The sequence below is a fragment of the Hyperolius riggenbachi genome, chromosome 4 (genome assembly GCF_040937935.1).
Source record: "Hyperolius riggenbachi isolate aHypRig1 chromosome 4, aHypRig1.pri, whole genome shotgun sequence".
Lineage (NCBI taxonomy): Eukaryota > Metazoa > Chordata > Amphibia > Anura > Hyperoliidae > Hyperolius > Hyperolius riggenbachi.
Genome location: NC_090649.1, coordinates 40,959,995 through 40,982,081, shown reverse-complemented (window position 1 = coordinate 40,982,081; position 22,087 = coordinate 40,959,995). Strand labels below are relative to the sequence as shown.

Below are 22,087 nucleotides of genomic sequence, written 5' to 3'. Positions count from 1 at the left end.
ACTTTTGTCCTGAGTTTTCTCACAGTAGATGTTGAGATGTTGTGTCAGCTTACCTACAACTTGCTTTCCCAGCACCTAGCAATTAAGAAAACATACTAAAAGTACAGAAAAAAAAGTAGTAACAAACTTAAGTCAAATGAAAGCAACCACTTTTTTTGCTTGCCAGGACTGAAAGGCTTTTTGGTTTGTAACTTTTGTTGGGAAGTACCTCATCTAAAAACAAGTTAAGGGAAAGAGCAACTTCCTTTTTTTCAATCCTCTCAGCTAAATCTCAGGCCGTGTGCAGAGTGCCCTCCTCATACTGCTATGTGAGCACCTTTGGAGTGCAAAGCCTAATACACACCATACCAATGCCTGTCAGATAGATGGGTCGAACAGATGATTTCCGGCAGGTCCGATCTGATTTCCGATCGTTTTTCTGATCGATTTGCATAGTAGTGATCGGAAAACCGAACGGAAATCCGATCCTGTCTGTCGGAAAGGATCTATCGGCCCATCTATCTGATGGGGAATTGCATGGTGTGCACCAGGCATACGAGAATGAGTATCTTTCAGGTGGTTGTTCCTTGTCAAGTGATTGATTGTAAGTCTCTCCTTGACAAAAGGACTGGAGTAAAGCCAACGGAAAGCTGTGAAAAGCAGATAAGAAAAGTAGTATAGGAAAGATGAGTAAGATTGTAAGAAGGAGTGTTTTTCTCTTTCTTGGGGTGGTGAAGCACTTTTGCTGAAAAGTTGTTAAAAGAGGTTGTGTGAGTAAAAGTGAAGGGGAAAGCTGAGATGACATTTTCGTTTGTTAGCAAAGGGAGTGGGTAGTGGCATGTGAAAGAGGAAGTGATGGCCTGGTGATGGTTTGTAATCGTTTTGGAGGAGCTCTGCCTAGTAGAAAGTAAAAGGAGAAGCTTTGATCGCCCAACATGGGGCTCGAACCCACGAGCCTGAGATTAAGAGTCTCATGCTCTACCGACTGAGCTAGCCGGGCTTGCTTGCTTGAGCTGAAATGTCAAAAATTGCAAAATGGCGCCAGCCTCACCTTTGCCATCCGCACAGAAGAAGGCAATCTTGTATGGCCTGATTTGGCTGGCCACGTTTTTCAGCACCGAGCAACAGGGCAAGGCATTGGTGGTTCAGTGGTAGAATTCTCGCCTGCCACGCGGGAGGCCTGGGTTCGATTCCCGGCCAATGCAAATGGTAGGATTTTGGCACACCTCCACACTTTGCACTTCTCAAGCTTAAGACATCTCTGCAGGCCAGAAGCCATTTAAGGACATTTGCAAGAGTCACCGTGGCACTTGGCCACAGTGCTGGCTGACAGTCGAGAAGAGGGACACTAGTACCCAGCAAACATGACTCTAAGACACACAAGTTAAAGCAGCCTTGGGACACTTGCGTGCCCAAAGGCCTTGCATGTCTTCTAGCAGTGCCAGTGACGTGCAGCATCTCTCCCTCTCCAGTACTCACCTATTAGGCTTCTTTTTAACTGTCTAGAAAAGCCTCGGAAATGCCAAGTCAGCAGCATCTGCTCATCTGGTGTTGTTTTACAACTTTTTGCCTTGTTGTCTTTGCACTCTACTCAGGGCCTTGCTCAAATTTGGAACGTTCTCTCTAGGCCCTCATTCATTCTACTTTTGTCCTGAGTTTTCTCACAGTAGATGTTGAGATGTTGTGTCAGCTTACCTACAACTTGCTTTCCCAGCACCTAGCAATTAAGAAAACATACTAAAAGTACAGAAAAAAAAAGTAGTAACAAACTTAAGTCAAATGAAAGCAACCACTTTTTTTGCTTGCCGGGACTGAAAGGCTTTTTGGTTTGTAACTTTTGTTGGGAAGTACCTCATCTAAAAACAAGTTAAGGGAAAGAGCAACTTCCTTTTTTTCAATCCTCTCAGCTAAATCTCAGGCCGTGTGCAGAGTGCCCTCCTCATACTGCTATGTGAGCACCTTTGGAGTGCAAAGCCTAATACACACCATACCAATGCCTGTCAGATAGATGGGTCGAACAGATGATTTCCGGCAGGTCCGATCTGATTTCCGATCGTTTTTCTGATCGATTTGCATAGTAGTGATCGGAAATCCGAACGGAAATCCGATCCTGTCTGTCGGAAAGGATCTATCGGCCCATCTATCTGATGGGGAATTGCATGGTGTGCACCAGGCATACGAGAATGAGTATCTTTCAGGTGGTTGTTCCTTGTCAAGTGATTGATTGTAAGTCTCTCCTTGACAAAAGGACTGGAGTAAAGCCAACGGAAATCTGGGAAAAGCAGATAAGAAAAGTAGTATAGGAAAGATGAGTAAGATTGTAAGAAGGAGTGTTTTTCTCTTTCTTGGGGTGGTGAAGCACTTTTGCTGAAAAGTTGTTAAAAGAGGTTGTGTGAGTAAAAGTGAAGGGGAAAGCTGAGATGACATTTTCGTTTGTTAGCAAAGGGAGTGGGGAGTGGCATGTGAAAGAGGAAGTGATGGCCTGGTGATGGTTTGTAATCGTTTTGGAGGAGCTCTGCCTAGTAGAAAGTAAAAGGAGAAGCTTTGATCGCCCAACGTGGGGCTCGAACCCACGACCCTGAGATTAAGAGTCTCATGCTCTACCGACTGAGCTAGCCGGGCTTGCTTGCTTGAGCTGAAATGTCAAAAATTGCAAAATGGCGCCAGCCTCACCTTTGCCATCCGCACAGAAGAAGGCAATCTTGTATGGCCTGATTTGGCTGGCCACGTTTTTCAGCACCGAGGAACAGGGCAAGGCATTGGTGGTTCAGTGGTAGAATTCTCGCCTGCCACGCGGGAGGCCTGGGTTCGATTCCCGGCCAATGCAAATGCTAGGATTTTGGCACACCTCCACACTTTGCACTTCTCAAGCTTAAGACATCTCTGCAGGCCAGAAGCCATTTAAGGACATTTGCAAGAGTCACCGTGGCACTTGGGCACAGTGCTGGCTGACAGTCGAGAAGAGGGACACTAGTACCCAGCAAACATGACTCTAAGACACACAAGTTAAAGCAGCCTTGGGACACTTGCGTGCCCAAAGGCCTTGCATGTCTTCTAGCAGTGCCAGTGACGTGCAGCATCTCTCCCTCTCCAGTACTCACCTATTAGGCTTCTTTTTAACTGTCTAGAAAAGCCTCGGAAATGCCAAGTCAGCAGCATCTGCTCATCTGGTGTTGTTTTACAACTTTTTGCCTTGTTGTCTTTGCACTCTACTCAGGGCCTTGCTCAAATTTGGAGCGTTCTCTCTAGGCCCTCATTCATTCTACTTTTGTCCTGAGTTTTCTCACAGTAGATGTTGAGATGTTGTGTCAGCTTACCTACAACTTGCTTTCCCAGCACCTAGCAATTAAGAAAACATACTAAAAGTACAGAAAAAAAAGTAGTAACAAACTTAAGTCAAATGAAAGCAACCACTTTTTTTGCTTGCCGGGACTGAAAGGCTTTTTGGTTTGTAACTTTTGTTGGGAAGTACCTCATCTAAAAACAAGTTAAGGGAAAGAGCAACTTCCTTTTTTTCAATCCTCTCAGCTAAATCTCAGGCCGTGTGCAGAGTGCCCTCCTCATACTGCTATGTGAGCACCTTTGGAGTGCAAAGCCTAATACACACCATACCAATGCCTGTCAGATAGATGGGTCGAACAGATGATTTCCGGCAGGTCCGATCTGATTTCCAATCGTTTTTCTGATTGATTTGCATAGTAGTGATCGGAAATCCGAACGGAAATCCGATCGTGTCTGTCGGAAAGGATCTATCGGCCCATCTATCTGATGGGGAATTGCATGGTGTGCACCAGGCATACGAGAATGAGTATCTTTCAGGTGGTTGTTCCTTGTCAAGTGATTGATTGTAAGTCTCTCCTTGACAAAAGGACTGGAGTAAAGCCAACGGAAATCTGGGAAAAGCAGATAAGAAAAGTAGTATAGGAAAGATGAGTAAGATTGTAAGAAGGAGTGTTTTTCTCTTTCTTGGGGTGGTGAAGCACTTTTGCTGAAAAGTTGTTAAAAGAGGTTGTGTGAGTAAAAGTGAAGGGGAAAGCTGAGATGACATTTTCGTTTGTTAGCAAAGGGAGTGGGGAGTGGCATGTGAAAGAGGAAGTGATGGCCTGGTGATGGTTTGTAATCGTTTTGGAGGAGCTCTGCCTAGTAGAAAGTAAAAGGAGAAGCTTTGATCGCCCAACGTGGGGCTCGAACCCACGACCCTGAGATTAAGAGTCTCATGCTCTACCGACTGAGCTAGCCAGGCTTGCTTGCTTGAGCTGAAATGTCAAAAATTGCAAAATGGCGCCAGCCTCACCTTTGCCATCCGCACAGAAGAAGGCAATCTTGTATGGCCTGATTTGGCTGGCCACGTTTTTCAGCACCGAGCAACAGGGCAAGGCATTGGTGGTTCAGTGGTAGAATTCTCGCCTGCCACGCGGGAGGCCCGGGTTCGATTCCTGGCCAATGCAAATGCTAGGCTTTTGGCACACCTCCACACTTTGCACTTCTCAAGCTTAAGACATCTCTGCAGGCCAGAAGCCATTTAAGGACATTTGCAAGAGTCACCGTGGCACTTGGCCACAGTGCTGGCTGACAGTCGAGAAGAGGGACACTAGTACCCAGCAAACATGACTCTAAGACACACAAGTTAAAGCAGCCTTGGGACACTTGCGTGCCCAAAGGCCTTGCATGTCTTCTAGCAGTGCCAGTGACGTGCAGCATCTCTCCCTCTCCAGTACTCACCTATTAGGCTTCTTTTTAACTGTCTAGAAAAGCCTCGGAAATGCCAAGTCAGCAGCATCTGCTCATCTGGTGTTGTTTTACAACTTTTTGCCTTGTTGTCTTTGCACTCTACTCAGGGCCTTGCTCAAATTTGGAACGTTCTCTCTAGGCCCTCATTCATTCTACTTTTGTCCTGAGTTTTCTCACAGTAGATGTTGAGATGTTGTGTCAGCTTACCTACAACTTGCTTTCCCAGCACCTAGCAATTAAGAAAACATACTAAAAGTACAGAAAAAAAAGTAGTAACAAACTTAAGTCAAATGAAAGCAACCACTTTTTTTGCTTGCCAGGACTGAAAGGCTTTTTGGTTTGTAACTTTTGTTGGGAAGTACCTCATCTAAAAACAAGTTAAGGGAAAGAGCAACTTCCTTTTTTTCAATCCTCTCAGCTAAATCTCAGGCCGTGTGCAGAGTGCCCTCCTCATACTGCTATGTGAGCACCTTTGGAGTGCAAAGCCTAATACACACCATACCAATGCCTGTCAGATAGATGGGTCGAACAGATGATTTCCGGCAGGTCCGATCTGATTTCCGATCGTTTTTCTGATCGATTTGCATAGTAGTGATCGGAAAACCGAACGGAAATCCGATCCTGTCTGTCGGAAAGGATCTATCGGCCCATCTATCTGATGGGGAATTGCATGGTGTGCACCAGGCATACGAGAATGAGTATCTTTCAGGTGGTTGTTCCTTGTCAAGTGATTGATTGTAAGTCTCTCCTTGACAAAAGGACTGGAGTAAAGCCAACGGAAAGCTGTGAAAAGCAGATAAGAAAAGTAGTATAGGAAAGATGAGTAAGATTGTAAGAAGGAGTGTTTTTCTCTTTCTTGGGGTGGTGAAGCACTTTTGCTGAAAAGTTGTTAAAAGAGGTTGTGTGAGTAAAAGTGTAGGGGAAAGCTGAGATGACATTTTCGTTTGTTAGCAAAGGGAGTGGGGAGTGGCATGTGAAAGAGGAAGTGATGGCCTGGTGATGGTTTGTAATTGTTTTGGAGGAGCTCTGCCTAGTAGAAAGTAAAAGGAGAAGCTTTGATCGCCCAACGTGGGGCTCGAACCCACGAGCCTGAGATTAAGAGTCTCATGCTCTACCGACTGAGCTAGCCGGGCTTGCTTGCTTGAGCTGAAATGTCAAAAATTGCAAAATGGCGCCAGCCTCACCTTTGCCATCCGCACAGAAGAAGGCAATCTTGTATGGCCTGATTTGGCTGGCCACGTTTTTCAGCACCGAGCAACAGGGCAAGGCATTGGTGGTTCAGTGGTAGAATTCTCGCCTGCCACGCGGGAGGCCCGGGTTCGATTCCCGGCCAATGCAAATGCTAGGATTTTGGCACACCTCCACACTTTGCACTTCTCAAGCTTAAGACATCTCTGCAGGCCAGAAGCCATTTAAGGACATTTGCAAGAGTCACCGTGGCACTTGGCCACAGTGCTGGCTGACAGTCGAGAAGAGGGACACTAGTACCCAGCAAACATGACTCTAAGACACACAAGTTAAAGCAGCCTTGGGACACTTGCGTGCCCAAAGGCCTTGCATGTCTTCTAGCAGTGCCAGTGACGTGCAGCATCTCTCCCTCTCCAGTACTCACCTATTAGGCTTCTTTTTAACTGTCTAGAAAAGCCTCGGAAATGCCAAGTCAGCAGCATCTGCTCATCTGGTGTTGTTTTACAACTTTTTGCCTTGTTGTCTTTGCACTCTACTCAGGGCCTTGCTCAAATTTGGAACGTTCTCTCTAGGCCCTCATTCATTCTACTTTTGTCCTGAGTTTTCTCACAGTAGATGTTGAGATGTTGTGTCAGCTTACCTACAACTTGCTTTCCCAGCACCTAGCAATTAAGAAAACATACTAAAAGTACAGAAAAAAAAAGTAGTAACAAACTTAAGTCAAATGAAAGCAACCACTTTTTTTGCTTGCCGGGACTGAAAGGCTTTTTGGTTTGTAACTTTTGTTGGGAAGTACCTCATCTAAAAACAAGTTAAGGGAAAGAGCAACTTCCTTTTTTTCAATCCTCTCAGCTAAATCTCAGGCCGTGTGCAGAGTGCCCTCCTCATACTGCTATGTGAGCACCTTTGGAGTGCAAAGCCTAATGCACACCATACCAATGCCTGTCAGATAGATGGGTCGAACAGATGATTTCCGGCAGGTCCGATCTGATTTCCGATCGTTTTTCTGATCGATTTGCATAGTAGTGATCGGAAATCCGAACGGAAATCCGATCCTGTCTGTCGGAAAGGATCTATCGGCCCATCTATCTGATGGGGAATTGCATGGAGTGCACCAGGCATACGAGAATGAGTATCTTTCAGGTGGTTGTTCCTTGTCAAGTGATTGATTGTAAGTCTCTCCTTGACAAAAGGACTGGAGTAAAGCCAACGGAAAGCTGTGAAAAGCAGATAAGAAAAGTAGTATAGGAAAGATGAGTAAGATTGTAAGAAGGAGTGTTTTTCTCTTTCTTGGGGTGGTGAAGCACTTTTGCTGAAAAGTTGTTAAAAGAGGTTGTGTGAGTAAAAGTGAAGGGGAAAGCTGAGATGACATTTTCGTTTGTTAGCAAAGGGAGTGGGGAGTGGCATGTGAAAGAGGAAGTGATGGCCTGGTGATGGTTTGTAATCGTTTTGGAGGAGCTCTGCCTAGTAGAAAGTAAAAGGAGAAGCTTTGATCGCCCAACGTGGGGCTCGAACCCACGAGCCTGAGATTAAGAGTCTCATGCTCTACCGACTGAGCTAGCCGGGCTTGCTTGCTTGAGCTGAAATGTCAAAAATTGCAAAATGGCGCCAGCCTCACCTTTGCCATCCGCACAGAAGAAGGCAATCTTGTATGGCCTGATTTGGCTGGCCACGTTTTTCAGCACCGAGCAACAGGGCAAGGCATTGGTGGTTCAGTGGTAGAATTCTCGCCTGCCACGCGGGAGGCCTGGGTTCGATTCCCGGCCAATGCAAATGCTAGGATTTTGGCACACCTCCACACTTTGCACTTCTCAAGCTTAAGACATCTCTGCAGGCCAGAAGCCATTTAAGGACATTTGCAAGAGTCACCGTGGCACTTGGCCACAGTGCTGGCTGACAGTCGAGAAGAGGGACACTAGTACCCAGCAAACATGACTCTAAGACACACAAGTTAAAGCAGCCTTGGGACACTTGCGTGCCCAAAGGCCTTGCATGTCTTCTAGCAGTGCCAGTGACGTGCAGCATCTCTCCCTCTCCAGTACTCACCTATTAGGCTTCTTTTTAACTGTCTAGAAAAGCCTCGGAAATGCCAAGTCAGCAGCATCTGCTCATCTGGTGTTGTTTTACAACTTTTTGCCTTGTTGTCTTTGCACTCTACTCAGGGCCTTGCTCAAATTTGGAACGTTCTCTCTAGGCCCTCATTCATTCTACTTTTGTCCTGAGTTTTCTCACAGTAGATGTTGAGATGTTGTGTCAGCTTACCTACAACTTGCTTTCCCAGCACCTAGCAATTAAGAAAACATACTAAAAGTACAGAAAAAAAAAGTAGTAACAAACTTAAGTCAAATGAAAGCAACCACTTTTTTTGCTTGCCGGGACTGAAAGGCTTTTTGGTTTGTAACTTTTGTTGGGAAGTACCTCATCTAAAAACAAGTTAAGGGAAAGAGCAACTTCCTTTTTTTCAATCCTCTCAGCTAAATCTCAGGCCGTGTGCAGAGTGCCCTCCTCATACTGCTATGTGAGCACCTTTGGAGTGCAAAGCCTAATGCACACCATACCAATGCCTGTCAGATGATGGGTCGAACAGATGATTTCCGGCAGGTCCGATCTGATTTCCGATCGTTTTTCTGATCGATTTGCATAGTAGTGATCGGAAATCCGAACGGAAATCCGATCCTGTCTGTCGGAAAGGATCTATCGGCCCATCTATCTGATGGGGAATTGCATGGAGTGCACCAGGCATACGAGAATGAGTATCTTTCAGGTGGTTGTTCCTTGTCAAGTGATTGATTGTAAGTCTCTCCTTGACAAAAGGACTGGAGTAAAGCCAACGGAAAGCTGTGAAAAGCAGATAAGAAAAGTAGTATAGGAAAGATGAGTAAGATTGTAAGAAGGAGTGTTTTTCTCTTTCTTGGGGTGGTGAAGCACTTTTGCTGAAAAGTTGTTAAAAGAGGTTGTGTGAGTAAAAGTGAAGGGGAAAGCTGAGATGACATTTTCGTTTGTTAGCAAAGGGAGTGGGGAGTGGCATGTGAAAGAGGAAGTGATGGCCTGGTGATGGTTTGTAATCGTTTTGGAGGAGCTCTGCCTAGTAGAAAGTAAAAGGAGAAGCTTTGATCGCCCAACGTGGGGCTCGAACCCACGAGCCTGAGATTAAGAGTCTCATGCTCTACCGACTGAGCTAGCCGGGCTTGCTTGCTTGAGCTGAAATGTCAAAAATTGCAAAATGGCGCCAGCCTCACCTTTGCCATCCGCACAGAAGAAGGCAATCTTGTATGGCCTGATTTGGCTGGCCACGTTTTTCAGCACCGAGCAACAGGGCAAGGCATTGGTGGTTCAGTGGTAGAATTCTCGCCTTTCACGCGGGAGGCCCGGGTTCGATTCCCGGCCAATGCAAATGCTAGGATTTTGGCACACCTCCACACTTTGCACTTCTCAAGCTTAAGACATCTCTGCAGGCCAGAAGCCATTTAAGGACATTTGCAAGAGTCACCGTGGCACTTGGCCACAGTGCTGGCTGACAGTCGAGAAGAGGGACACTAGTACCCAGCAAACATGACTCTAAGACACACAAGTTAAAGCAGCCTTGGGACACTTGCGTGCCCAAAGGCCTTGCATGTCTTCTAGCAGTGCCAGTGACGTGCAGCATCTCTCCCTCTCCAGTACTCACCTATTAGGCTTCTTTTTAACTGTCTAGAAAAGCCTCGGAAATGCCAAGTCAGCAGCATCTGCTCATCTGGTGTTGTTTTACAACTTTTTGCCTTGTTGTCTTTGCACTCTACTCAGGGCCTTGCTCAAATTTGGAACGTTCTCTCTAGGCCCTCATTCATTCTACTTTTGTCCTGAGTTTTCTCACAGTAGATGTTGAGATGTTGTGTCAGCTTACCTACAACTTGCTTTCCCAGCACCTAGCAATTAAGAAAACATACTAAAAGTACAGAAAAAAAAGTAGTAACAAACTTAAGTCAAATGAAAGCAACCACTTTTTTTGCTTGCCGGGACTGAAAGGCTTTTTGGTTTGTAACTTTTGTTGGGAAGTACCTCATCTAAAAACAAGTTAAGGGAAAGAGCAACTTCCTTTTTTTCAATCCTCTCAGCTAAATCTCAGGCCGTGTGCAGAGTGCCCTCCTCATACTGCTATGTGAGCACCTTTGGAGTGCAAAGACTAATACACACCATACCAATGCCTGTCAGATAGATGGGTCGAACAGATGATTTCCGGCAGGTCCGATCTGATTTCCGATCGTTTTTCTGATTGATTTGCATAGTAGTGAAATCCGATCGTGTCTGTCGGAAAGGATCTATCGGCCCATCTATCTGATGGGGAATTGCATGGTGTGCACCAGGCATACGAGAATGAGTATCTTTCAGGTGGTTGTTCCTTGTCAAGTGATTGATTGTAAGTCTCTCCTTGACAAAAGGACTGGAGTAAAGCCAACGGAAATCTGGGAAAAGCAGATAAGAAAAGTAGTATAGGAAAGATGAGTAAGATTGTAAGAAGGAGTGTTTTTCTCTTTCTTGGGGTGGTGAAGCACTTTTGCTGAAAAGTTGTTAAAAGAGGTTGTGTGAGTAAAAGTGAAGGGGAAAGCTGAGATGACATTTTTGTTTGTTAGCAAAGGGAGTGGGGAGTGGCATGTGAAAGAGGAAGTGATGGCCTGGTGATGGTTTGTAATCGTTTTGGAGGAGCTCTGCCTAGTAGAAAGTAAAAGGAGAAGCTTTGATCGCCCAACGTGGGGCTCGAACCCACGACCCTGAGATTAAGAGTCTCATGCTCTACCGACTGAGCTAGCCAGGCTTGCTTGCTTGAGCTGAAATGTCAAAAATTGCAAAATGGCGCCAGCCTCACCTTTGCCATCCGCACAGAAGAAGGCAATCTTGTATGGCCTGATTTGGCTGGCCACGTTTTTCAGCACCGAGCAACAGGGCAAGGCATTGGTGGTTCAGTGGTAGAATTCTCGCCTGCCACGCGGGAGGCCCGGGTTCGATTCCCGGCCAATGCAAATGCTAGGCTTTTGGCACACCTCCACACTTTGCACTTCTCAAGCTTAAGACATCTCTGCAGGCCAGAAGCCATTTAAGGACATTTGCAAGAGTCACCGTGGCACTTGGCCACAGTGCTGGCTGACAGTCGAGAAGAGGGACACTAGTACCCAGCAAACATGACTCTAAGACACACAAGTTAAAGCAGCCTTGGGACACTTGCGTGCCCAAAGGCCTTGCATGTCTTCTAGCAGTGCCAGTGACGTGCAGCATCTCTCCCTCTCCAGTACTCACCTATTAGGCTTCTTTTTAACTGTCCAGAAAAGCCTCGGAAATGCCAAGTCAGCAGCATCTGCTCATCTGGTGTTGTTTTACAACTTTTTGCCTTGTTGTCTTTGCAGTCTACTCAGGGCCTTGCTCAAATTTGGAACGTTCTCTCTAGGCCCTCATTCATTCTACTTTTGTCCTGAGTTTTCTCACAGTAGATGTTGAGATGTTGTGTCAGCTTACCTACAACTTGCTTTCCCAGCACCTAGCAATTAAGAAAACATACTAAAAGTACAGAAAAAAAAGTAGTAACAAACTTAAGTCAAATGAAAGCAACCACTTTTTTTGCTTGCCGGGACTGAAAGGCTTTTTGGTTTGTAACTTTTGTTGGGAAGTACCTCATCTAAAAACAAGTTAAGGGAAAGAGCAACTTCCTTTTTTTCAATCCTCTCAGCTAAATCTCAGGCCGTGTGCAGAGTGCCCTCCTCATACTGCTATGTGAGCACCTTTGGAGTGCAAAGACTAATACACACCATACCAATGCCTGTCAGATAGATGGGTCGAACAGATGATTTCCGGCAGGTCCGATCTGATTTCCGATCGTTTTTCTGATTGATTTGCATAGTAGTGAAATCCGATCGTGTCTGTCGGAAAGGATCTATCGGCCCATCTATCTGATGGGGAATTGCATGGTGTGCACCAGGCATACGAGAATGAGTATCTTTCAGGTGGTTGTTCCTTGTCAAGTGATTGATTGTAAGTCTCTCCTTGACAAAAGGACTGGAGTAAAGCCAACGGAAATCTGGGAAAAGCAGATAAGAAAAGTAGTATAGGAAAGATGAGTAAGATTGTAAGAAGGAGTGTTTTTCTCTTTCTTGGGGTGGTGAAGCACTTTTGCTGAAAAGTTGTTAAAAGAGGTTGTGTGAGTAAAAGTGAAGGGGAAAGCTGAGATGACATTTTCGTTTGTTAGCAAAGGGAGTGGGGAGTGGCATGTGAAAGAGGAAGTGATGGCCTGGTGATGGTTTGTAATCGTTTTGGAGGAGCTCTGCCTAGTAGAAAGTAAAAGGAGAAGCTTTGATCGCCCAACGTGGGGCTCGAACCCACGACCCTGAGATTAAGAGTCTCATGCTCTACCGACTGAGCTAGCCGGGCTTGCTTGCTTGAGCTGAAATGTCAAAAATTGCAAAATGGCGCCAGCCTCACCTTTGCCATCCGCACAGAAGGCGGCAATCTTGTATGGCCTGATTTGGCTGGCCACGTTTTTCAGCACCGAGCAACAGGGCAAGGCATTGGTGGTTCAGTGGTAGAATTCTCGCCTGCCACGCGGGAGGCCCGGGTTCGATTCCCGGCCAATGCAAATGCTAGGCTTTTGGCACACCTCCACACTTTGCACTTCTCAAGCTTAAGACATCTCTGCAGGCCAGAAGCCATTTAAGGACATTTGCAAGAGTCACCGTGGCACTTGGCCACAGTGCTGGCTGACAGTCGAGAAGAGGGACACTAGTACCCAGCAAACATGACTCTAAGACACACAAGTTAAAGCAGCCTTGGGACACTTGCGTGCCCAAAGGCCTTGCATGTCTTCTAGCAGTGCCAGTGACGTGCAGCATCTCTCCCTCTCCAGTACTCACCTATTAGGCTTCTTTTTAACTGTCCAGAAAAGCCTCGGAAATGCCAAGTCAGCAGCATCTGCTCATCTGGTGTTGTTTTACAACTTTTTGCCTTGTTGTCTTTGCAGTCTACTCAGGGCCTTGCTCAAATTTGGAACGTTCTCTCTAGGCCCTCATTCATTCTACTTTTGTCCTGAGTTTTCTCACAGTAGATGTTGAGATGTTGTGTCAGCTTACCTACAACTTGCTTTCCCAGCACCTAGCAATTAAGAAAACATACTAAAAGTACAGAAAAAAAAGTAGTAACAAACTTAAGTCAAATGAAAGCAACCACTTTTTTTGCTTGCCGGGACTGAAAGGCTTTTTGGTTTGTAACTTTTGTTGGGAAGTACCTCATCTAAAAACAAGTTAAGGGAAAGAGCAACTTCCTTTTTTTCAATCCTCTCAGCTAAATCTCAGGCCGTGTGCAGAGTGCCCTCCTCATACTGCTATGTGAGCACCTTTGGAGTGCAAAGACTAATACACACCATACCAATGCCTGTCAGATAGATGGGTCGAACAGATGATTTCCGGCAGGTCCGATCTGATTTCCGATCGTTTTTCTGATTGATTTGCATAGTAGTGAAATCCGATCGTGTCTGTCGGAAAGGATCTATCGGCCCATCTATCTGATGGGGAATTGCATGGTGTGCACCAGGCATACGAGAATGAGTATCTTTCAGGTGGTTGTTCCTTGTCAAGTGATTGATTGTAAGTCTCTCCTTGACAAAAGGACTGGAGTAAAGCCAACGGAAATCTGGGAAAAGCAGATAAGAAAAGTAGTATAGGAAAGATGAGTAAGATTGTAAGAAGGAGTGTTTTTCTCTTTCTTGGGGTGGTGAAGCACTTTTGCTGAAAAGTTGTTAAAAGAGGTTGTGTGAGTAAAAGTGAAGGGGAAAGCTGAGATGACATTTTCGTTTGTTAGCAAAGGGAGTGGGGAGTGGCATGTGAAAGAGGAAGTGATGGCCTGGTGATGGTTTGTAATCGTTTTGGAGGAGCTCTGCCTAGTAGAAAGTAAAAGGAGAAGCTTTGATCGCCCAACGTGGGGCTCGAACCCACAACCCTGAGATTAAGAGTCTCATGCTCTACCGACTGAGCTAGCCGGGCTTGCTTGCTTGAGCTGAAATGTCAAAAATTGCAAAATGGCGCCAGCCTCACCTTTGCCATCCGCACAGAAGAAGGCAATCTTGTATGGCCTGATTTGGCTGGCCACGTTTTTCAGCACCGAGCAACAGGGCAAGGCATTGGTGGTTCAGTGGTAGAATTCTCGCCTGCCACGCGGGAGGCCCGGGTTCGATTCCCGGCCAATGCAAATGCTAGGCTTTTGGCACACCTCCACACTTTGCACTTCTCAAGCTTAAGACATCTCTGCAGGCCAGAAGCCATTTAAGGACATTTGCAAGAGTCACCGTGGCACTTGGCCACAGTGCTGGCTGACAGTCGAGAAGAGGGACACTAGTACCCAGCAAACATGACTCTAAGACACACAAGTTAAAGCAGCCTTGGGACACTTGCGTGCCCAAAGGCCTTGCATGTCTTCTAGCAGTGCCAGTGACGTGCAGCATCTCTCCCTCTCCAGTACTCACCTATTAGGCTTCTTTTTAACTGTCTAGAAAAGCCTCGGAAATGCCAAGTCAGCAGCATCTGCTCATCTGGTGTTGTTTTACAACTTTTTGCCTTGTTGTCTTTGCACTCTACTCAGGGCCTTGCTCAAATTTGGAACGTTCTCTCTAGGCCCTCATTCATTCTACTTTTGTCCTGAGTTTTCTCACAGTAGATGTTGAGATGTTGTGTCAGCTTACCTACAACTTGCTTTCCCAGCACCTAGCAATTAAGAAAACATACTAAAAGTACAGAAAAAAAAGTAGTAACAAACTTAAGTCAAATGAAAGCAACCACTTTTTTTGCTTGCCGGGACTGAAAGGCTTTTTGGTTTGTAACTTTTGTTGGGAAGTACCTCATCTAAAAACAAGTTAAGGGAAAGAGCAACTTCCTTTTTTTCAATCCTCTCAGCTAAATCTCAGGCCGTGTGCAGAGTGCCCTCCTCATACTGCTATATGAGCACCTTTGGAGTGCAAAGACTAATACACACCATACCAATGCCTGTCAGATAGATGGGTCGAACAGATGATTTCCGGCAGGTCCGATCTGATTTCCGATCGTTTTTCTGATTGATTTGCATAGTAGTGAAATCCGATCGTGTCTGTCGGAAAGGATCTATCGGCCCATCTATCTGATGGGGAATTGCATGGTGTGCACCAGGCATACGAGAATGAGTATCTTTCAGGTGGTTGTTCCTTGTCAAGTGATTGATTGTAAGTCTCTCCTTGACAAAAGGACTGGAGTAAAGCCAACGGAAATCTGGGAAAAGCAGATAAGAAAAGTAGTATAGGAAAGATGAGTAAGATTGTAAGAAGGAGTGTTTTTCTCTTTCTTGGGGTGGTGAAGCACTTTTGCTGAAAAGTTGTTAAAAGAGGTTGTGTGAGTAAAAGTGAAGGGGAAAGCTGAGATGACATTTTCGTTTGTTAGCAAAGGGAGTGGGGAGTGGCATGTGAAAGAGGAAGTGATGGCCTGGTGATGGTTTGTAATCGTTTTGGAGGAGCTCTGCCTAGTAGAAAGTAAAAGGAGAAGCTTTGATCGCCCAACGTGGGGCTCGAACCCACAACCCTGAGATTAAGAGTCTCATGCTCTACCGACTGAGCTAGCCGGGCTTGCTTGCTTGAGCTGAAATGTCAAAAATTGCAAAATGGCGCCAGCCTCACCTTTGCCATCCGCACAGAAGAAGGCAATCTTGTATGGCCTGATTTGGCTGGCCACGTTTTTCAGCACCGAGCAACAGGGCAAGGCATTGGTGGTTCAGTGGTAGAATTCTCGCCTGCCATGCGGGAGGCCCGGGTTCGATTCCCGGCCAATGCAAATGCTAGGCTTTTGGCACACCTCCACACTTTGCACTTCTCAAGCTTAAGACATCTCTGCAGGCCAGAAGCCATTTAAGGACATTTGCAAGAGTCACCGTGGCACTTGGCCACAGTGCTGGCTGACAGTCGAGAAGAGGGACACTAGTACCCAGCAAACATGACTCTAAGACACACAAGTTAAAGCAGCCTTGGGACACTTGCGTGCCCAAAGGCCTTGCATGTCTTCTAGCAGTGCCAGTGACGTGCAGCATCTCTCCCTCTCCAGTACTCACCTATTAGGCTTCTTTTTAACTGTCTAGAAAAGCCTCGGAAATGCCAAGTCAGCAGCATCTGCTCATCTGGTGTTGTTTTACAACTTTTTGCCTTGTTGTCTTTGCACTCTACTCAGGGCCTTGCTCAAATTTGGAACGTTCTCTCTAGGCCCTCATTCATTCTACTTTTGTCCTGAGTTTTCTCACAGTAGATGTTGAGATGTTGTGTCAGCTTACCTACAACTTGCTTTCCCAGCACCTAGCAATTAAGAAAACATACTAAAAGTACAGAAAAAAAAAGTAGTAACAGACTTAAGTCAAATGAAAGCAACCACTTTTTTTGCTTGCCGGGACTGAAAGGCTTTTTGGTTTGTAACTTTTGTTGGGAAGTACCTCATCTAAAAACAAGTTAAGGGAAAGAGCAACTTCCTTTTTTTCAATCCTCTCAGCTAAATCTCAGGCCGTGTGCAGAGTGCCCTCCTCATACTGCTATGTGAGCACCTTTGGAGTGCAAAGCCTAATACACACCATACCAATGCCTGTCAGATAGATGGGTCGAACAGATGATTTCCGGCAGGTCCGATCTGATTTCCGATCGTTTTTCTGATCGATTTGCATAGTAGTGATCGGAAATCCGAACGGAAATCCGATCCTGTCTGTCGGAAAGGATCTATCGGCCCATCTATCTGATGGGGAATTGCATGGTGTGCACCAGGCATACGAGAATGAGTATCTTTCAGGTGGTTGTTCCTTGTCAAGTGATTGATTGTAAGTCTCTCCTTGACAAAAGGACTGGAGTAAAGCCAACGGAAAGCTGTGAAAAGCAGATAAGAAAAGTAGTATAGGAAAGATGAGTAAGATTGTAAGAAGGAGTGTTTTTCTCTTTCTTGGGGTGGTGAAGCACTTTTGCTGAAAAGTTGTTAAAAGAGGTTGTGTGAGTAAAAGTGAAGGGGAAAGCTGAGATGACATTTTCGTTTGTTAGCAAAGGGAGTGGGGAGTGGCATGTGAAAGAGGAAGTGATGGCCTGGTGATGGTTTGTAATCGTTTTGGAGGAGCTCTGCCTAGTAGAAAGTAAAAGGAGAAGCTTTGATCGCCCAACGTGGGGCTCGAACCCACGACCCTGAGATTAAGAGTCTCATGCTCTACAGACTGAGCTAGCCAGGCTTGCATGCTTGAGCTGAAATGTCAAAAATTGCAAAATGGCGCCAGCCTCACCTTTGCCATCCGCACAGAAGAAGGCAATCTTGTATGGCCTGATTTGGCTGGCCACGTTTTTCAGCACCGAGCAACAGGGCAAGGCATTGGTGGTTCAGTGGTAGAATTCTCGCCTGCCACGCGGGAGGCCCGGGTTCGATTCCCGGCCAATGCAAATGCTAGGATTTTGGCACACCTCCACACTTTGCACTTCTCAAGCTTAAGACATCTCTGCAGGCCAGAAGCCATTTAAGGACATTTGCAAGAGTCACCGTGGCACTTGGCCACAGTGCTGGCTGACAGTCGAGAAGAGGGACACTAGTACCCAGCAAACATGACTCTAAGACACACAAGTTAAAGCAGCCTTGGGACACTTGCGTGCCCAAAGGCCTTGCATGTCTTCTAGCAGTGCCAGTGACGTGCAGCATCTCTCCCTCTCCAGTACTCACCTATTAGGCTTCTTTTTAACTGTCTAGAAAAGCCTCGGAAATGCCAAGTCAGCAGCATCTGCTCATCTGGTGTTGTTTTACAACTTTTTGCCTTGTTGTCTTTGCACTCTACTCAGGGCCTTGCTCAAATTTGGAACGTTCTCTCTAGGCCCTCATTCATTCTACTTTTGTCCTGAGTTTTCTCACAGTAGATGTTGAGATGTTGTGTCAGCTTACCTACAACTTGCTTTCCCAGCACCTAGCAATTAAGAAAACATACTAAAAGTACAGAAAAAAAAGTAGTAACAAACTTAAGTCAAATGAAAGCAACCACTTTTTTTGCTTGCCAGGACTGAAAGGCTTTTTGGTTTGTAACTTTTGTTGGGAAGTACCTCATCTAAAAACAAGTTAAGGGAAAGAGCAACTTCCTTTTTTTCAATCCTCTCAGCTAAATCTCAGGCCGTGTGCAGAGTGCCCTCCTCATACTGCTATGTGAGCACCTTTGGAGTGCAAAGCCTAATACACACCATACCAATGCCTGTCAGATAGATGGGTCGAACAGATGATTTCCGGCAGGTCCGATCTGATTTCCGATCGTTTTTCTGATCGATTTGCATAGTAGTGATCGGAAAACCGAACGGAAATCCGATCCTGTCTGTCGGAAAGGATCTATCGGCCCATCTATCTGATGGGGAATTGCATGGTGTGCACCAGGCATACGAGAATGAGTATCTTTCAGGTGGTTGTTCCTTGTCAAGTGATTGATTGTAAATCTCTCCTTGACAAAAGGACTGGAGTAAAGCCAACGGAAAGCTGTGAAAAGCAGATAAGAAAAGTAGTATAGGAAAGATGAGTAAGATTGTAAGAAGGAGTGTTTTTCTCTTTCTTGGGGTGGTGAAGCACTTTTGCTGAAAAGTTGTTAAAAGAGGTTGTGTGAGTAAAAGTGAAGGGGAAAGCTGAGATGACATTTTCGTTTGTTAGCAAAGGGAGTGGCATGTGAAAGAGGAAGTGATGGCCTGGTGATGGTTTGTAATCGTTTTGGAGGAGCTCTGCCTAGTAGAAAGTAAAAGGAGAAGCTTTGATCGCCCAACGTGGGGCTCGAACCCACGAGCCTGAGTCTCATGCTCTACCGACTGAGCTAGCCGGGCTTGCTTGCTTGAGCTGAAATGTCAAAAATTGCAAAATGGCGCCAGCCTCACCTTTGCCATCCGCACAGAAGAAGGCAATCTTGTATGGCCTGATTTGGCTGGCCACGTTTTTCAGCATCGAGCAACAGGGCAAGGCATTGGTGGTTCAGTGGTAGAATTCTCGCCTGCCACGCGGGAGGCCCCGGTTCGATTCCCGGCCAATGCAAATGCTAGGATTTTGGCACACCTCCACACTTTGCACTTCTCAAGCTTAAGACATCTCTGCAGGCCAGAAGCCATTTAAGGACATTTGCAAGAGTCACCGTGGCACTTGGCCACAGTGCTGGCTGACAGTCGAGAAGAGGGACACTAGTACCCAGCAAACATGACTCTAAGACACACAAGTTAAAGCAGCCTTGGGACACTTGCGTGCCCAAAGGCCTTGCATGTCTTCTAGCAGTGCCAGTGACGTGCAGCATCTCTCCCTCTCCAGTACTCACCTATTAGGCTTCTTTTTAACTGTCTAGAAAAGCCTCGGAAATGCCAAGTCAGCAGCATCTGCTCATCTGGTGTTGTTTTACAACTTTTTGCCTTGTTGTCTTTGCACTCTACTCAGGGCCTTGCTCAAATTTGGAACGTTCTCTCTAGGCCCTCATTCATTCTACTTTTGTCCTGAGTTTTCTCACAGTAGATGTTGAGATGTTGTGTCAGCTTACCTACAACTTGCTTTCCCAGCACCTAGCAATTAAGAAAACATACTAAAAGTACAGAAAAAAAAAGTAGTAACAAACTTAAGTCAAATGAAAGCAACCACTTTTTTTGCTTGCCGGGACTGAAAGGCTTTTTGGTTTGTAACTTTTGTTGGGAAGTACCTCATCTAAAAACAAGTTAAGGGAAAGAGCAACTTCCTTTTTTTCAATCCTCTCAGCTAAATCTCAGGCCGTGTGCAGAGTGCCCTCCTCATACTGCTATGTGAGCACCTTTGGAGTGCAAAGCCTAATGCACACCATACCAATGCCTGTCAGATAGATGGGTCGAACAGATGATTTCCGGCAGGTCCGATCTGATTTCCGATCGTTTTTCTGATCGATTTGCATAGTAGTGATCGGAAATCCGAACGGAAATCCGATCCTGTCTGTCGGAAAGGATCTATCGGCCCATCTATCTGATGGGGAATTGCATGGTGTGCACCAGGCATACGAGAATGAGTATCTTTCAGGTGGTTGTTCCTTGTCAAGTGATTGATTGTAAGTCTCTCCTTGACAAAAGGACTGGAGTAAAGCCAACGGAAAGCTGTGAAAAGCAGATAAGAAAAGTAGTATAGGAAAGATGAGTAAGATTGTAAGAAGGAGTGTTTTTCTCTTTCTTGGGGTGGTGAAGCACTTTTGCTGAAAAGTTGTTAAAAGAGGTTGTGTGAGTAAAAGTGAAGGGGAAAGCTGAGATGACATTTTCGTTTGTTAGCAAAGGGAGTGGGGAGTGGCATGTGAAAGAGGAAGTGATGGCCTGGTGATGGTTTGTAATCGTTTTGGAGGAGCTCTGCCTAGTAGAAAGTAAAAGGAGAAGCTTTGATCGCCCAACGTGGGGCTCGAACCCACGAGCCTGAGATTAAGAGTCTCATGCTCTACCGACTGAGCTAGCCAGGCTTGCTTGCTTGAGCTGAAATGTCAAAAATTGCAAAATGGCGCCAGCCTCACCTTTGCCATCCGCACAGAAGAAGGCAATCTTGTATGGCCTGATTTGGCTGGCCACGTTTTTCAGCACCGAGCAACAGGGCAAGGCATTGGTGGTTCAGTGGTAGAATTCTCGCCTGCCACGCGGGAGGCCCGGGTTCGATTCCCGGCCAATGCAAATGCTAGGATTTTGGCACACCTCCACACTTTGCACTTCTCAAGCTTAAGGCATCTCTGCAGGCCAGAAGCCATTTAAGGACATTTGCAAGAGTCACCGTGGCACTTGGCCACAGTGCTGGCTGACAGTCGAGAAGAGGGACACTAGTACCCAGCAAACATGACTCTAAGACACACAAGTTAAAGCAGCCTTGGGACACTTGCGTGCCCAAAGGCCTTGCATGTCTTCTAGCAGTGCCAGTGACGTGCAGCATCTCTCCCTCTCCAGTACTCACCTATTAGGCTTCTTTTTAACTGTCTAGAAAAGCCTCGGAAATGCCAAGTCAGCAGCATCTGCTCATCTGGTGTTGTTTTACAACTTTTTGCCTTGTTGTCTTTGCAATCTACTCAGGGCCTTGCTCAAATTTGGAACGTTCTCTCTAGGCCCTCATTCATTCTACTTTTGTCCTGAGTTTTCTCACAGTAGATGTTGAGATGTTGTGTCAGCTTACCTACAACTTGCTTTCCCAGCACCTAGCAATTAAGAAAACATACTAAAAGTACAGAAAAAAAAGTAGTAACAAACTTAAGTCAAATGAAAGCAACCACTTTTTTTGCTTGCCGGGACTGAAAGGCTTTTTGGTTTGTAACTTTTGTTGGGAAGTACCTCATCTAAAAACAAGTTAAGGGAAAGAGCAACTTCCTTTTTTTCAATCCTCTCAGCTAAATCTCAGGCCGTGTGCAGAGTGCCCTCCTCATACTGCTATGTGAGCACCTTTGGAGTGCAAAGCCTAATGCACACCATACCAATGCCTGTCAGATAGATGGGTCGAACAGATGATTTCCGGCAGGTCCGATCTGATTTCCGATCGTTTTTCTGATCGATTTGCATAGTAGTGATCGGAAATCCGAACGGAAATCCGATCCTGTCTGTCGGAAAGGATCTATCGGCCCATCTATCTGATGGGGAATTGCATGGTGTGCACCAGGCATACGAGAATGAGTATCTTTCAGGTGGTTGTTCCTTGTCAAGTGATTGATTGTAAGTCTCTCCTTGACAAAAGGACTGGAGTAAAGCCAACGGAAAGCTGTGAAAAGCAGATAAGAAAAGTAGTATAGGAAAGATGAGTAAGATTGTAAGAAGGAGTGTTTTTCTCTTTCTTGGGGTGGTGAAGCACTTTTGCTGAAAAGTTGTTAAAAGAGGTTGTGTGAGTAAAAGTGAAGGGGAAAGCTGAGATGACATTTTCGTTTGTTAGCAAAGGGAGTGGGGAGTGGCATGTGAAAGAGGAAGTGATGGCCTGGTGATGGTTTGTAATCGTTTTGGAGGAGCTCTGCCTAGTAGAAAGTAAAAGGAGAAGCTTTGATCGCCCAACGTGGGGCTCGAACCCACGACCCTGAGATTAAGAGTCTCATGCTCTACCGACTGAGCTAGCCGGGCTTGCTTGCTTGAGCTGAAATGTCAAAAATTGCAAAATGGCGCCAGCCTCACCTTTGCCATCCGCACAGAAGAAGGCAATCTTGTATGGCCTGATTTGGCTGGCCACGTTTTTCA

General features: G+C 45.9%; 18 non-coding genes across 18 annotated transcripts; 11 read left to right on the top strand and 7 right to left on the bottom strand.

Annotated features, from left to right (window-relative positions):
- Positions 1–1,113: 1,113 nt before the first annotated feature.
- Positions 1,114–1,184, top strand: TRNAG-GCC (transfer RNA glycine (anticodon GCC)). Its single transcript has one exon. It is a non-coding gene; the product is annotated as a tRNA-Gly (tRNA).
- A 1,344-nt stretch (positions 1,185–2,528) lies between these two features.
- TRNAK-CUU (transfer RNA lysine (anticodon CUU)) lies at positions 2,529–2,601 on the bottom strand. The gene has a single exon. It is a non-coding gene; the product is annotated as a tRNA-Lys (tRNA).
- Positions 2,602–2,735: 134 nt separating this feature from the next.
- Positions 2,736–2,806, top strand: TRNAG-GCC (transfer RNA glycine (anticodon GCC)). Its single transcript has one exon. It is a non-coding gene; the product is annotated as a tRNA-Gly (tRNA).
- Positions 2,807–4,149: 1,343 nt separating this feature from the next.
- Positions 4,150–4,222, bottom strand: TRNAK-CUU (transfer RNA lysine (anticodon CUU)). The gene has a single exon. It is a non-coding gene; the product is annotated as a tRNA-Lys (tRNA).
- A 1,755-nt stretch (positions 4,223–5,977) lies between these two features.
- On the top strand, positions 5,978–6,048 carry TRNAG-GCC (transfer RNA glycine (anticodon GCC)). Its single transcript has one exon. It is a non-coding gene; the product is annotated as a tRNA-Gly (tRNA).
- A 1,551-nt stretch (positions 6,049–7,599) lies between these two features.
- On the top strand, positions 7,600–7,670 carry TRNAG-GCC (transfer RNA glycine (anticodon GCC)). Its single transcript has one exon. It is a non-coding gene; the product is annotated as a tRNA-Gly (tRNA).
- Positions 7,671–9,220: 1,550 nt separating this feature from the next.
- TRNAE-UUC (transfer RNA glutamic acid (anticodon UUC)) lies at positions 9,221–9,291 on the top strand. Its single transcript has one exon. It is a non-coding gene; the product is annotated as a tRNA-Glu (tRNA).
- Positions 9,292–10,617: 1,326 nt separating this feature from the next.
- On the bottom strand, positions 10,618–10,690 carry TRNAK-CUU (transfer RNA lysine (anticodon CUU)). Its single transcript has one exon. It is a non-coding gene; the product is annotated as a tRNA-Lys (tRNA).
- A 134-nt stretch (positions 10,691–10,824) lies between these two features.
- TRNAG-GCC (transfer RNA glycine (anticodon GCC)) lies at positions 10,825–10,895 on the top strand. Its single transcript has one exon. It is a non-coding gene; the product is annotated as a tRNA-Gly (tRNA).
- A 1,326-nt stretch (positions 10,896–12,221) lies between these two features.
- Positions 12,222–12,294, bottom strand: TRNAK-CUU (transfer RNA lysine (anticodon CUU)). Its single transcript has one exon. It is a non-coding gene; the product is annotated as a tRNA-Lys (tRNA).
- Positions 12,295–12,428: 134 nt separating this feature from the next.
- Positions 12,429–12,499, top strand: TRNAG-GCC (transfer RNA glycine (anticodon GCC)). Its single transcript has one exon. It is a non-coding gene; the product is annotated as a tRNA-Gly (tRNA).
- A 1,326-nt stretch (positions 12,500–13,825) lies between these two features.
- On the bottom strand, positions 13,826–13,898 carry TRNAK-CUU (transfer RNA lysine (anticodon CUU)). The gene has a single exon. It is a non-coding gene; the product is annotated as a tRNA-Lys (tRNA).
- Positions 13,899–14,032: 134 nt separating this feature from the next.
- On the top strand, positions 14,033–14,103 carry TRNAG-GCC (transfer RNA glycine (anticodon GCC)). Its single transcript has one exon. It is a non-coding gene; the product is annotated as a tRNA-Gly (tRNA).
- A 1,326-nt stretch (positions 14,104–15,429) lies between these two features.
- TRNAK-CUU (transfer RNA lysine (anticodon CUU)) lies at positions 15,430–15,502 on the bottom strand. The gene has a single exon. It is a non-coding gene; the product is annotated as a tRNA-Lys (tRNA).
- A 134-nt stretch (positions 15,503–15,636) lies between these two features.
- TRNAG-GCC (transfer RNA glycine (anticodon GCC)) lies at positions 15,637–15,707 on the top strand. Its single transcript has one exon. It is a non-coding gene; the product is annotated as a tRNA-Gly (tRNA).
- A 1,551-nt stretch (positions 15,708–17,258) lies between these two features.
- TRNAG-GCC (transfer RNA glycine (anticodon GCC)) lies at positions 17,259–17,329 on the top strand. Its single transcript has one exon. It is a non-coding gene; the product is annotated as a tRNA-Gly (tRNA).
- Positions 17,330–20,486: 3,157 nt separating this feature from the next.
- TRNAG-GCC (transfer RNA glycine (anticodon GCC)) lies at positions 20,487–20,557 on the top strand. The gene has a single exon. It is a non-coding gene; the product is annotated as a tRNA-Gly (tRNA).
- Positions 20,558–21,900: 1,343 nt separating this feature from the next.
- Positions 21,901–21,973, bottom strand: TRNAK-CUU (transfer RNA lysine (anticodon CUU)). Its single transcript has one exon. It is a non-coding gene; the product is annotated as a tRNA-Lys (tRNA).
- Positions 21,974–22,087: the final 114 nt, after the last annotated feature.